This window comes from Camellia sinensis, chromosome 5, assembly GCF_055761805.1.
Source record: "Camellia sinensis isolate YWXY chromosome 5, ASM5576180v1, whole genome shotgun sequence".
In the NCBI taxonomy this organism is placed as follows: domain Eukaryota; kingdom Viridiplantae; phylum Streptophyta; class Magnoliopsida; order Ericales; family Theaceae; genus Camellia; species Camellia sinensis.
The window spans coordinates 23,545,744-23,559,380 of record NC_138965.1 but is presented as its reverse complement, the minus strand read 5'-3'; positions in this window follow the sequence as shown (position 1 = coordinate 23,559,380).

The window sequence follows — 13,637 nt, the reverse complement described above, 5'->3', positions numbered from 1 at the left end:
TTGTTATAATTTTAATTTAAAAAGCACTTGATTCCCTTTCTGTTACACTAAATTATGTATTTTTACCTCATCTATATTAATTTTCATCTTTTTTACCTTATTAAAAGAGTAATTAATATAATTATCTCAAAATTATAAAATTCGTTATATTTTTTTCAAATCACAATAAAATCATTGGTCTCACTTGGTAGAACTGTGAAAAAGTAATTATAGATTATAACTTAACAAATTATGACTTATAGCTATGAACATAAGCTATTAAACTATTTGGTGCAGTTGTGGGATTATGAATTTAAGCAACAGAGTAGTGTTTGGTTAATAAGCTGTAAAATAGTTTTTAACTGTATAATTGTCCGTTCTACCCTTATATGATATAAAAATGATTATTTTGTTATTTTTTTCAGTTTTAATTTTCATTAATAAAAGTTAATATAATTAGTATTATTAATTAGTATCAATTAACATAAAAATTGATACATTTGCTAAAACTAAATGGAAGTATTATTGTCACAATTATATTCTATTATAAATTAATTAGTATTAATTAATTGCTTAATTAGTATCAATTAATACTAAAATTATTAATTAGTATCAATTAACGGCTTAATTAGTCTCAATTAATACTAAAATTATTAATTAGTATACATTAATATTAATATTTAATTTTTATTAGTATCAAATAATATTAATAATTAACAATTTTTATTAATTAGTATCAATTAATAATTAATTCATTACAAAAGTATACAATATTAATTTATTAATAATTAATACCAATTAATATTGATTTTTTTTTCAGAAATATACAATTTTTTATTTTTTAATTAATATAAAAATATACAATATGAATTTATTAATAATTAATGCCAATTAATATTTATTTTTCAATTAATATTGATTTTTTTCTTTTTCTTCGGAAATATACAATTTTTTATTTTTTAATTAATATTAATATTAATTAATATTAATATTTGGATATTGACGAGGGCATTTAAGTAATTTTAGCCCTCCCATACCAGCTGCGCGCTTAAGTAAAAAATTTAAGCACTCCCTAACTAACTTTTGAGATAAGCTAAGCAATAGCTTGATTTAAGCTATAAGTTGGTAAACTTAAACTGCACCAAACACAATATTTTAACTTAAATTAAGTTAAAAATTAAAATATGCAGCTTATAAGTTTTACCAAACAGGCCTATTGTAGTTTATCCCTTTTAATTTTTCTTTCTTCCAAATTTTACTTTTTTTATTTTTTTTATTTTTAAAGGTGTGAAAAGCATTAATTTGATTTGAAGTATACTATGGCCCCGTTTGGTGTAGTTGTTAAAACAGCTTATAGATTATAGCTTAACAGATTATAGATTATGACTTTAATCAGAAGTTGTTAATTTGTTTGGTGTAGCTGTTGGATTATAGATTTAAGTTGCTGAGTAGTGTTTGTTAAATAAGCTGTGAAATAGCTTTTTCAATTAATTTTTATTTTTTGTTTGTCTACATTTCTCATAAAAAATAATAATAATAATCTATAGTCCATTTAAGTCTTTTTCTATTTTTTAAAAAATAAAAAATAAAAAAATTTAAGAGTATAAGTATAAATTAACATGTCCACAGCAGAAGTTGATAATCAGAAGCAAGGGATGAGCAGCTTCTCAGAATCAGCTTTTTTGAGTTAAAATAAACTGTTAGAATCAGAAGCTATTTAAAATAAATTTAACCAAATAGTCCAAAATAAATCTTTTAAAATTAAGGCCTAGTTTGGAAAGACTAAATAAGTGCACTTTTTGACTTTTTTTGTATTATGTATAGAAAAAGTAGAGAGGAGATGTTGATTGATGTGACCCAAAAAAGATAAAAAGATGAAATAAGTGCACTTTTTCCTTTGTAGCCAAACTTGGCCTAAATGTCATAAATTGACTCTAAAAAATTAAAACAAACTTGTGAGGCAGTAAGGTCGGTCTGGCGTGCTGAGTCAGATAAAACGCGGGCAATTCTTCGATGGCCAACGGGGTCCCTCCCGGATTTGGGTTTCGTGTTGTAACTGTAAGATCACAGGGTGTTGTAGTATTTTCATGATGGTTTTTTTCTCGAGTTTTTTTTTTTTTTTTTTTTCTTCATATTTTGAATTGTTTATATTATAAAATATGTAAAATATATTATTTATATAAAAAATTAAATTATACAAAAATTTATAATTCTATGATCAGATTATAAATATTTAAAAAAAATTATCAAAATCACATTAACAGTTTAATTTTTAAAAAATAAATACATTCTTATTACAAAGTTATAGATGTCCAATCAATTTAATATTTTTACATGAATAATTTATTCAACGAACTATCAACAAGTTGAATTATCAAAAAAGCTCTCACAGAATACACATTGTACTGCTATGGCTTAATCACAACAGCATCCCTCGATCAGATTTCTTCCTCAATTTTAATTGGTTTAGGCCTCGTTTGGGAACCTTCTCTTTTAGCCAAAAAGCCAATAACCCATACTAAAAAGTTAAATACTCTCTTTTCTCTCTATTTTTTGCACATTTTTTCGTAAAAAGTCATCCCAAATATACTAATTTTTTTTAGCTCATATTTTAACTAAATAGTCAAAAAATTAACCTATTCCCAAACGAGACTTAGGATCCATCAACTTCTTTAGGTGCATGGGAAAGTAGAAAATTACTTGTGGGTGTACGCACACACTCCTGACATGTTTTATGATTTGGGGAAATGAAATTGCACATTTTACGATAATATTACGGATTTTTATAGGAATAGTACATATTTTTTTATCAATTTTTTTAAAATTACAAGACGTGTAATATTATCACAAAATACGTAACATTATAATAAAAATACATAACTTTTTTTTAATCGCAAATTATCATAATTCTATCAAAAATTTACATCATACTTTGGAATTGCTCAATAATTTTTCGTTATTAATATCGTGTTATTTGAAAATTAATGACATTAGGTGTTAATTAATAGGGAGGTTTTCTAATGGAGGAAAGCCAAATCCAATTTCATAACATTGGATGGTCAATATTGTTAAGTACATGAAAAAAACGAAGATAATAAGAACTAATAATACAAGTTACTCTTTCATTTATTTCTCATGCACAGAGATTTGATTTGTTCTTTATCAAGAATTAGTTCAATTGATTTTAATCTTATTTTTTCCTCAAAATCTGACTCCAGTTTCTCCTGCCTCATCTTCTCATGCATGCAAAATTTGTTAAAACTAATGTTTTCTTCTTTCTTTTTCTGCACCTATGTTAGTAAAGATTGCACCATTTCATAGAGAAAAACCCACACGAGAGAGAGAGAGAGAGAGGGTGATTACGAGGAATCATGTTGGTCAAAGGCATGGAGCTTGGAGTATATTCCTTTCATGGTCTTAGCTTCAAAAAAATTTTGAGAATAAATAATTTTTTAAGACTAGTTTATATGGAATTTTATCTCCTCTTTAATTAAGTTTCCCGTTAGGGGATAATAGGATTGTTTAGGATTGCTCCTCGAAATTAATCGCTCTATTGAGTCGGATACCAAGTTATAAATGTGGGAGCCAAAAAGAGGATATACCTAAAATGGCAAATAGATTACATCCAAACCCATCACAGATGTGCCGAATGAAGCCAAAGCCCACTGGACTTTGGGTCATAGCCAAATAGACACAGAAGTAGGATAATGAGTACGCTGAATAAAGGGTACCTGGGTCACACGATTAAGCCAACTATATCGGGTGAGTCGGCCAGACCATGTCAGGTGAATTCAGACTGTCCCTTTCTAAAAAGTATAGTAAGAAGATGAGCCCCGACAGAATGATGATGAATGGCTAAGCTACATGAAGAATATATCAAGGAAAAGAACTTTATAAAAGAAAAGGAGAGGATGAAAGAGGAGGTATGTGCTAAAAAACTTATACCTTAAGAAACCAAAAAACTAATCTTTCAACAGAAGCTAGCTTGCTCCTCGGAGCGCTGATTTCGATAACACTAACTGGAGTTTTATTTTTGTTTCAGGTGACAGCTAAGAAGATCATACATGGATTTGTTTCGATTGAAGGAGTATTCCAAAACTACCTTCCCACAATTAGCGTCGTTTGTGGGAATACTCAAACTCGTCCATGGCAAACCCAAATCAAGATCCTTCGGTCATCAGAGTTAACAATGCTATAGTAAGAGCAACTCTTGGTCCAAAAGAAACCCCTGCAAGGAGGTCTTTGAATTTTGACTTGCTAACCCCATTCCAGTGTTCAACATCCACAGAGAATGCCATGTAAACATTGATGAGTCAAATGCAACGTAGTGAACAATGTCTCGAGGACATGGCAGTAGAGAACAAGGGTCTACGTCAGGAGTTAGCAAAGTCCCAATAACTGCCACCTCTTCACGAGCTTGGTCGGTCGCTAGGTGTGCAAAAGAGGCGACAATGTTAGTCTCACTGGCATGATAGTAGCACTTCAGATTCGTCTTGGTCGAGACCCAAGAAACCAAACTGAAGTGATGATTTCACTTCGACTGATGGAGAAATTCTTCTCGGGCTTAACGCACACGAAAAAAGGAAGATTTAGATTTAGAAGATAGGCATCACCCTTTGTTTGTCGAATTGCAAAGGTGATCTTGCCTAAAAAGTTTAAAGCACCGTCATTCACTCTATACAATGGAAAGTCAGACCCCACGGATCACGTTTGTCATTACACGCAAGCAATGACACTGCATGTTGACGATGAGGCACTCATGTGCTGAATATTCCCTAGCAGTTTGGGATCGCTCGCCGTTAGGTGGTATTACAAACTTGAACCAGTTTTGATCGGAAGTTTCCATCAACTCCAAAAATCTTTCAGGGTTAGATTCATCACCAATGGGACTCAACCAAAACAAGCTGACTTTTTGTGGGTAATGAAAATCAAGCCAAATAAGACTTTGCGCAAGTACTCGGCGCGCTATTGGAAATGCTTTAATTTGGTAGATGACGATTGCAATGATTCCATGGCAATCATTGTCTTCAAGATGGGATTGCATCTCGATAACCTGCTTAGGAGTTCATTGACTCGAAGGCCCCCCAAGATAGTCTGCGCCTTGATGAAAAGGGTGGAAGAGTACTACAAATGGAAGATGATGCAATCCGAGTTAAAAACTTGATACATGAAAAGTCAAAGTGGGAAAAAATAAATTTTAAGTGATAAAGTGAAAAAATTATCAAACATAAAGAGGATAAAGTGTAATTTATCCTAAATATTTGACTAAATACATGGGTATGGGATTTATGTGTAACGCCCCAATTTCTATACACAAGTGACAACACAATAATCATGGCCCTTTTTAAAGAAAAACCAATTGTACATTCCCACCCTTGCATTTCATAGTGTAAATAGTTCCTCGTGCTATAATACATTAACTCCAACAACAAGTAAATAAACAAATAAAATACCCCCAAGGGTTTACAAGTGTCCAAGGCTTAAGCCCGGTTACACAAAAAGGTTATTCAACCCACACATACAAAGCCCTTGGCTTACAAATAGAATCACAGCGAATGAGAACCTTGTGCTCTCAACATACACATTTCCACGCCCTCACTTAGGCAGATTCACCACGTCTTTTCCTGCACAAAAATCTCATAGGGTGAGTATAAAGCCCAGTAGGAAAATCCTTCACAAAGTATATACATTTTATACATATCTCAAGAGATGAATGTATATGTCATGCTATGCCTTTTTGTAAATAATTCATATCTTCATCTTTTGAAAACCATCATGCTCAATGATGCTATGCAATTTCCATTATTCAAAGCTTAACAATTTAACTCAAGGGGTGGTAAACAAAACGTTGGTAGTCCCTACGTCTGTGTCTACAAGTAGACTATATAAGTACTACCAATTTGTCATTTTTACCAGTATCAACTCAAGAGCTCGACACCCATAATCTGTCATTTTTACCAGTATTAACTGGAAAGCTCGACACCTATCCTCTACACTACCTTTCAAGACTTACCACTGTATTCACCTCAAAACCAATTCATGACACCTTGTTTCTCAACATTCTTTACTTAATGCAAAGTTTTCAAATCAAATTTCAAAGCTCATCATTATCAATGAATTGATATGCCAATGTATCAATTAATGCGATGTAACATTTTATTTATTTTCAATTCTTCCACACAATATTTCCATTGTGATCAAAATTTCCATTTTTCCTTTCAATACAATTTCACAAGATAAAATAAATGCATTTATTTCAATTCATCCAAGGGATAATACAATTCTCACATTTCAAGCAATCTCAACAATTCCCATATTCCATAAAAACATCATTTATATGTAAATAAATAAACAATTTTTCTAACATCATTTATTTTGGCACACAAAATAAATATAACAACATTTTTCAAAGATTTTCAACATCTTTCTAAAAATCTCCAATTTCTAGATTTTCTCACCAAAACTACTCATCTCCAAAATATTTGAAGGAATCTCAACAAGATCGTCTTTCTTCAATCAATATAGTCAAAATTCTAAATTTCTATTTTAAAAGGAACTAAAAGATAAACCCACTTTCAAAAATTACTCATCTTTTTGAATTAACAATAATTTTTCAAAACTTAACAAAGGATGATTTCGAAAATCATCTAGATCTTGCAAAAATATATATATAACTCAAAGAAAATCCCTACCTTAAGTGTAGAAGACGGACAAGCAAGATCGAAACTCCAAAGATGACGAAACCAACTCTTACTTGGATCAACACGAAGCTTTTGAAGCCATCTACCTTATTCTCAAAGACACTATGGTCAAGAACACAACGGATCTAGATGAAATCTTAGAGAGAATGTGTATTCTAGAGAAAGAGTATGAAAACCTGCGTTTTTGGAGAGTTTTTGAGAGAGAATGAGCTGCAAAAGTGTTCTGAAATATCTCATTCACGATCTGATATAAACAGGCTCGCTCGAGCGAAGGAGTTGTCGCTCGAGCGACTAGACACAATAAGTCGCCTCGCTCGAGCGCAAGAAGCGTCGCTCGAGCGTAGAGTGCAAAGCTTCAGGTCTGTGACCAACACAGATGCACGCTTGAGCGCAATAAGTCTCGCTCGAGCGAAAAAGCCAAAATCTGGGCAACAACATTCTAGACCAACTAACAACCAACCTATTCCAAACACGCCCAACATAATCCAAAACTCAAATACAAAGAGTTAAAGGAAGGAAACAAAACATAGACAACAGTATACAATCACGGAATCCGAGTCCGGAACACAACGAAAGTCGGGGTAAAAACCTGGGTCGCTATAACCTACCCCCCTTAAAGAATTTCATCTCCAAAATTACAAATCATGTTTCAAAACCATGTCTTAGCCGATTTCCAAAATGATTACCAACAACATAAACAATGCTTCCAAGAGTGATACAACACCCGCAATATTCCATATTCTCAAAACATATGTAATGTTTATATTGAATCCATGTTTTTCCCAAACAATTATAACATATACAATGTTCTTACAAGTTCAAACATATACAATGCTTATACTTTTCATTAACATAATTAATTTCTCAATACCTGCTCATGCATCAACAAACAAATTTGGATATTTCTCTCGGACTTCTAACTCACGTTCCCAAGTCGCTTCCTTGACCCCGTGATGTTTCCACAATACTTTTACCAAGGGAATTGTCTTGTCTCGCAAGACTTGATCCCGTCTATCCAAGACTCTCATTGGTCTCTCCTTATATGAGGCCTCCTCATCTACCTCTAAGTCAGTCCAATCCAACACGTGTGATGGATCTGACTCATATTTTCGAAGCATACTAATATGAAACACATCATGAACCCCAGAAAAGCTGTGGCGGTAACACCAGACGATAAACAACCTCCCCAATCCGCTCAAGGATTTCAAAAGGGCCAATAAACCAAGGGGACAGCTTCCCACTCTTTCCAAACCTTATCAAACCCCGTCTAGGTGATATCTTCAAGAAGACATGATCTCCCACCTCAAAAGACAAGGGTCTCCTCTTACGGTCGGCATAGCTGTTCTGGCGACTCTGAGCCGTAGCTAGCCTCTTACGGATAAGTACTACTTTCTCCATCGTTTCCCGAACCAGCACTGGACCTAATAATAGTGCATCTCCTACCTCGGCTTAACAAATAGGAGATCTACACGATCGACCATACAAGGCCTCAAACGATACCATGCTAATACTCGATTGGAAACTATTGTTATAGGCAAACTCCACTAAGGGTAAGTGTCTCTCCCACGAACCCGAAAAGTCAAGGACACGGCCTCGAAGCATATTCTCAAGGATCTGAATAGTACGCTCAAACTGCCCATCAGTTTGAGAATGATACGCAGTACTAAAGGTCAATTTAGTGCTCGAGGCACTTTGCAAACTCTGTCACAATCGAGCGGTGACTATGTCCGAAACAATCATAACAAGGACCCCGTGCAACCTCACTATGTCCCTAATGTACAAGTCGACAAGATATCTACTGAGTCACTTACGCGCATAGGAATAAAATGCACCGACTTAGTCAGCCGGTCTACTACCACTCAAATGGTATCACTACCCCGTTAAGTTCTCGGAAGGCCCATAACGAAGTCCATGGTAATATGTTCCCATTTCCACCTCGCTATAGACAAGGGTTGCAACAAACCCGCTGGCCTTTGATGTTCGGCCTTCACTTGTTGACAAGTAAGGCACTTTGACACAAACACAACTACATCCCTTTTCATGCATCTCCACCAAAACTGGCGACTAAGATCGTGATACATCTTCGTGCCTCCCGGATGTACCGCAAGGCGTGAGTGATGGAACTCCCGAAGTACTTCCTCTCTACAAGATTCTGGTACAAACAGACGGTCCAGGTAACTTACACTCTGATCCGAGTGGATGTTCAAACCTTTTTCTACCTTCCCATTGGAAATTTTAACCTAAATCGACTCCATCTCTTGGTCCTTTTGTTGTGCCTCTATGACCTTACAAATCAAGGTAGGTTGAGCATTCAAAGTAAACAAGGTTGCACTCTCATTGGATCCACCCAAATGCAAATCAAACTTGCCAATAGTACTTAGCATAACCCATTCCCGAATGGCCACACTTGCTAAGCTACTTACAGATTTCACAGATTTCAGACTCAAAGCATCGGCCACTACATTGGCCTTCCCCGAATGATAGCGTAACTCAAAGTCATAATTCTCCATGAATTCCATCTATCTCTGTTGACGTAAATTCAAGTCTTTTTGAGAAAACAAATACTTAAGACTTTTATGATCGGAGAAGACTTCGAACTTCTCACCATACAAGTAATGCCTCCAAATTTTTAAAGCAAAAATTACCGCCACTAATTCTAGGTCATGGGTGGGGGTAATTCTTCTCATGAGCCTTCAATTGTCGTGATCCGTAGGCCACAACTTTACCCTCTTGCATCAAGACACAACCAAGTCCATCCCCAGACGCATCACAATAGACAATGTAATTCAAACCCCTTTCCGGAATTATCAAGACCGGTGTTGTAGTCAATCTAGTCTTAAGTTCTTAGAAATACTTTTCACAAGCCTCATTCCATACAAACTTGATACCCTTCCTAGTCAACTTAGTCAAAGGTGCAGCTAGTCTAGAGAAGTTCCTTACAAAACGTCGATAATACCCCGCTAATTCCAAGAAACTCCGGATTTCAAAAACATTCTTGGGTTGTTCCCAATCCTATACGGCATCTATCTTTGAGGAGTCTACAGTCACTTCTTCACTCAACACTACGTGCCCCAAAAATTTCACCCCGGTGAGCCAAAACTCGCACTTATCAAATTTGGCATACAAACGGTGCTCCTTAAGCAATGCAAGCACTACTCGTAAGTAAGCCTCATGTTCCTCCTTGAGGTTGAATAAATTAAGATGTCGTCCACAAAGATGACCACAAAAAGGTCCAAGTATTCTCAGAAGATTCGGTTCATCAAATCCATAAAGGAACCCGGTGCATTAGTCAACTCAAATGGCATTACAAGGAATTCATAATGGCCATAACGTGTACGAAATGTCATTTTCTAGATGTCCTCCTCCCGGACTCTCAACTGATGGTACCCTGATCTCAAATCTATCTTGGAGAAGTAGCGAGACCCTTTAAGTTGGTCAAACAAATCATCAATTCTAGGCAGAGGATACTTGTTCTTAATGGTAACCCGATTTAACTTGCGGTAATCAATACACAACTGCAATGACCCATCCTTCTTCTTCGCAAAGAGAGCCGGTACTCCCCAAGGTGATGTACTAGGGCGAATGAAACCCTTATTTAGTAATTCCTGGAGTTGAATCTTCAACTCACTCAATTCAGCGGGTGCAAATCTATACGGTGACATGGAAATCGGTGCCATGCCAGGCACTAATTCAATGAAGAATTCAATCTCCCAGTGAGATGGTAAACTAGTAAGATCTTCGAGAAAGGCATCCGGGTATTCACAAACTACTCTTGGTAACTCAACACGGGTTCCGTCACTCTCACTATCCAAGTGTGTTGCAAGAAGGCCACTAAGTTTGCTTCTACTACGAGGGTCAAAGACTGGCGACAAGACCCGATCAACTCGGTTCCCCAGAAAGTAAAAACAATCACCACCTGAGGTGTAAACTGTAACCCTCTGATGGTAAAAATCTATCACAGCTCGGTACGAACACAACCAGTCCATGCCTAGAATGACATCAAAACTCGACATGTCCAGCAATACAAAAGCAAATAGAAGTCGACGCTCGGCAACTTCTATTTCACAGTCACGACAACCCCGGTCTAAATTAACTATACCCCCAACATGTGACTTTACTCTGAGTGGAGGCACTAACCGTGCTACCTCTAACCCCAATTTAGAAGCAAATGCAGTAGATATAAATGAATGAGACGCACCCGTGTCTATCAATACATTAGCCAAACAATTACACACAACAAAAATACCTCTCACAACTGAGGACACTGGCACCTGGTCTGACACGATAACAGCATATACGTGCCCCTATGGCTGATGATTAACTTGCTCCCCTCTCGGAGCATAGGCCTGATATAATGACTGAGTCGAAGCGGCTCCCTGATTAGCTCGTGAAGCCTGAACTAAATGAGCTTGCTGGTGGCTCTGAGTCTGCCTCGACCCTGATGCACCAGATGCGCTTCCCAATTGTGGGCAAGTTCTCTTTATATGCCCTGGCTGACTACACTGGTAACAATTAAACCCTTGTCCCCCTATTCTGGGACTGAGACTAACTCTATGATCGGTTAGGTGGTGGTGGTGGCAACATCGACTGCTCTTCTCCCTTCTGTGGGCAAGCAAAGGCTTTGTGACCTGGCTGGCCACACTTGAAACAAGAAAAGCTACTCTGTGTACTTTTTCCCGAGCCTACACTGGGCAAAGGAAAAGTAGATTGAGACTGTTGTGGTTGGGACTAGGATGAAAAGGTACCCATGCTCTTCTTATTCTGCCTATAGTCTCTTTGAGACTCTTGGCCCCTAGACCTCAAACTCCGAAGCCTCTCCTCCTCGGCTTGCACAGAAATCTCTACGTATGCCACCGACTCTACAAGACGGTCATAGTTCCGGATCACGTTCCCAATAATCTTAAATAAAATTTTGGTTTTCAACTTTTTCTCAAATTCAATGCAACGACGTTCTTCCATTGCCACCAACTCTGGTGCAAACCTAGATAAACTAGAAAGACTGCCTGAAACTCAGCCACGGTCATGTCGAGTTGTTTGTGGTCTTTGAACTCTTGCCTCAATCTCTCCCTAACAGCAGGAGGTAAATACTTATCTTGGAAACTAACTACAAAGGCTTCCTATGTTGGCTTCACTCTACTCTTGGCATACTTCTACTATTGACCCGCATCTCTTTTAAGGTAGTAACTCGCTAGAGTCACTCTCAACTCGCTATCATCAATGTGAAGCATCTCAAATGTCTTCACAGTTTGTTCGAGCTATTCATCCGCTTTCTTAGGCTCGGGGCCACCATGGAATTCATTCGATTTGGCCCGCAAAAACTCCCTAGTAAAGAAACTCGCTATTGCCTCTAAGGTGTTCTCTCGGGCTTGGTTCTCCGCCCTCAACAAGTTCATGGCCCCTGCTATTTCTCTAGCTAGGGCCCTCATTGCGTTTTGTCCTACTTGGTCCGCTTGTTCGGCCATATTAGCTTGGCCTGACTCTTCCTCTTTGACCGACACCTCATACACACCCCGACGAGCCCTACCATGTCTCCCGCCTCTACCACCACGAGTTTGACCTCTTCCTAACATCCAATAAAGGACAATAGAAATGATTTAGCACACTAACCAATACGTGCCTGCAATTTACCTTATACATCTAATCGTTGCAATTCTATATATTTCACTACTATATAGACATTTCAATTTCATTTCACATAAGCACTTAATCATATAAACACATGCGAATTATTCTTTCATGATGAAATTCGTCCTACGAAAAATCAAGAATTCTTAGTAGAACAAGTATTGATCAAGTACCCTTCTAAAAAGACCTCAACGAATTTAACAGGCGCGAACAACATCCCAAAAGTCCAATCCCATACTCACGTAGCCACATAAACATTTAAGCACATAGTCACACTAACGTTTTCTTATTATGCAACATGAACCCATTGTGGTAAAATAACCACTTCCCACGAGCTCCAAGTATTCAAACCCGGTAGCTTTGATACCAAGTCGTAACGCCCCAATTTCTATACCCAAGTGACAACACAATAATCATGGCCCTTATTAAAAGAAAACCAATTATACAGTCCCACACTTGCATTTCATAGTATAAATAGTTCCTCATGCCATAATACATAACTCCAACAACAAGTAAATAAACAAATAAAATACCCTCAAAGGTTTACAAGTTTCCAAGGCTTAAGCCCGGGTACACAAAAAGGTTATTCAACCCACACATACAAAGCCCTTGGCTTACAAATAGAATCACAGCAAATGAGAACCTTGTGCTCTCAACATACACATTTCCACGCCCTCAGTTAGGCAGATTCACCACGTCTTTTCCTGCACAAAAATCCCGTAGGGTGAGCATGAAGCCCAGTAGGAAAATCCTTTACAAAGTATATACATTTTATACATATCTCAAGAGATGAATACATATGTCATGGTTTGTCTTTTTGTAAATAATTCACATCTTCATCTTTTGAAAACCATCATGCTTAATGATGCTATGCAATTTGCATTATTCAAAGCTTAACAATTTAACTCAAGGGGTGGTAAATACAACTCTGGTAGTCCCTAGGTCTGTGTCTGCAAGTAGACTATATAAGTATTACTAATTTGTCATTTTTACCAGTATCAACTCGAGAGCTCGACACCCATAATCTGTCATTTTTACCAGTATTAACTGGAAAGCTCGACACCTATCCTCTACACTACCTTTCAAGACTTACCACTGTATTCACCCTAAAACTAATTCATGAAAACTTATTTCTCAACATTCTTTACTCAATGCAAAGTTTTCAAATTAAATTTCAAAGCTCTTCATTATCAATGAATTGATATGCCAATGTATCAATTAATGCGATGCAACATTTTATTTATTTTCAATTCTTCCACACAATATTTCCATTGTGATCAAAATTTCCATTTTTCCTTTCAATACAATTTCACAAGATAAAATAAATACATT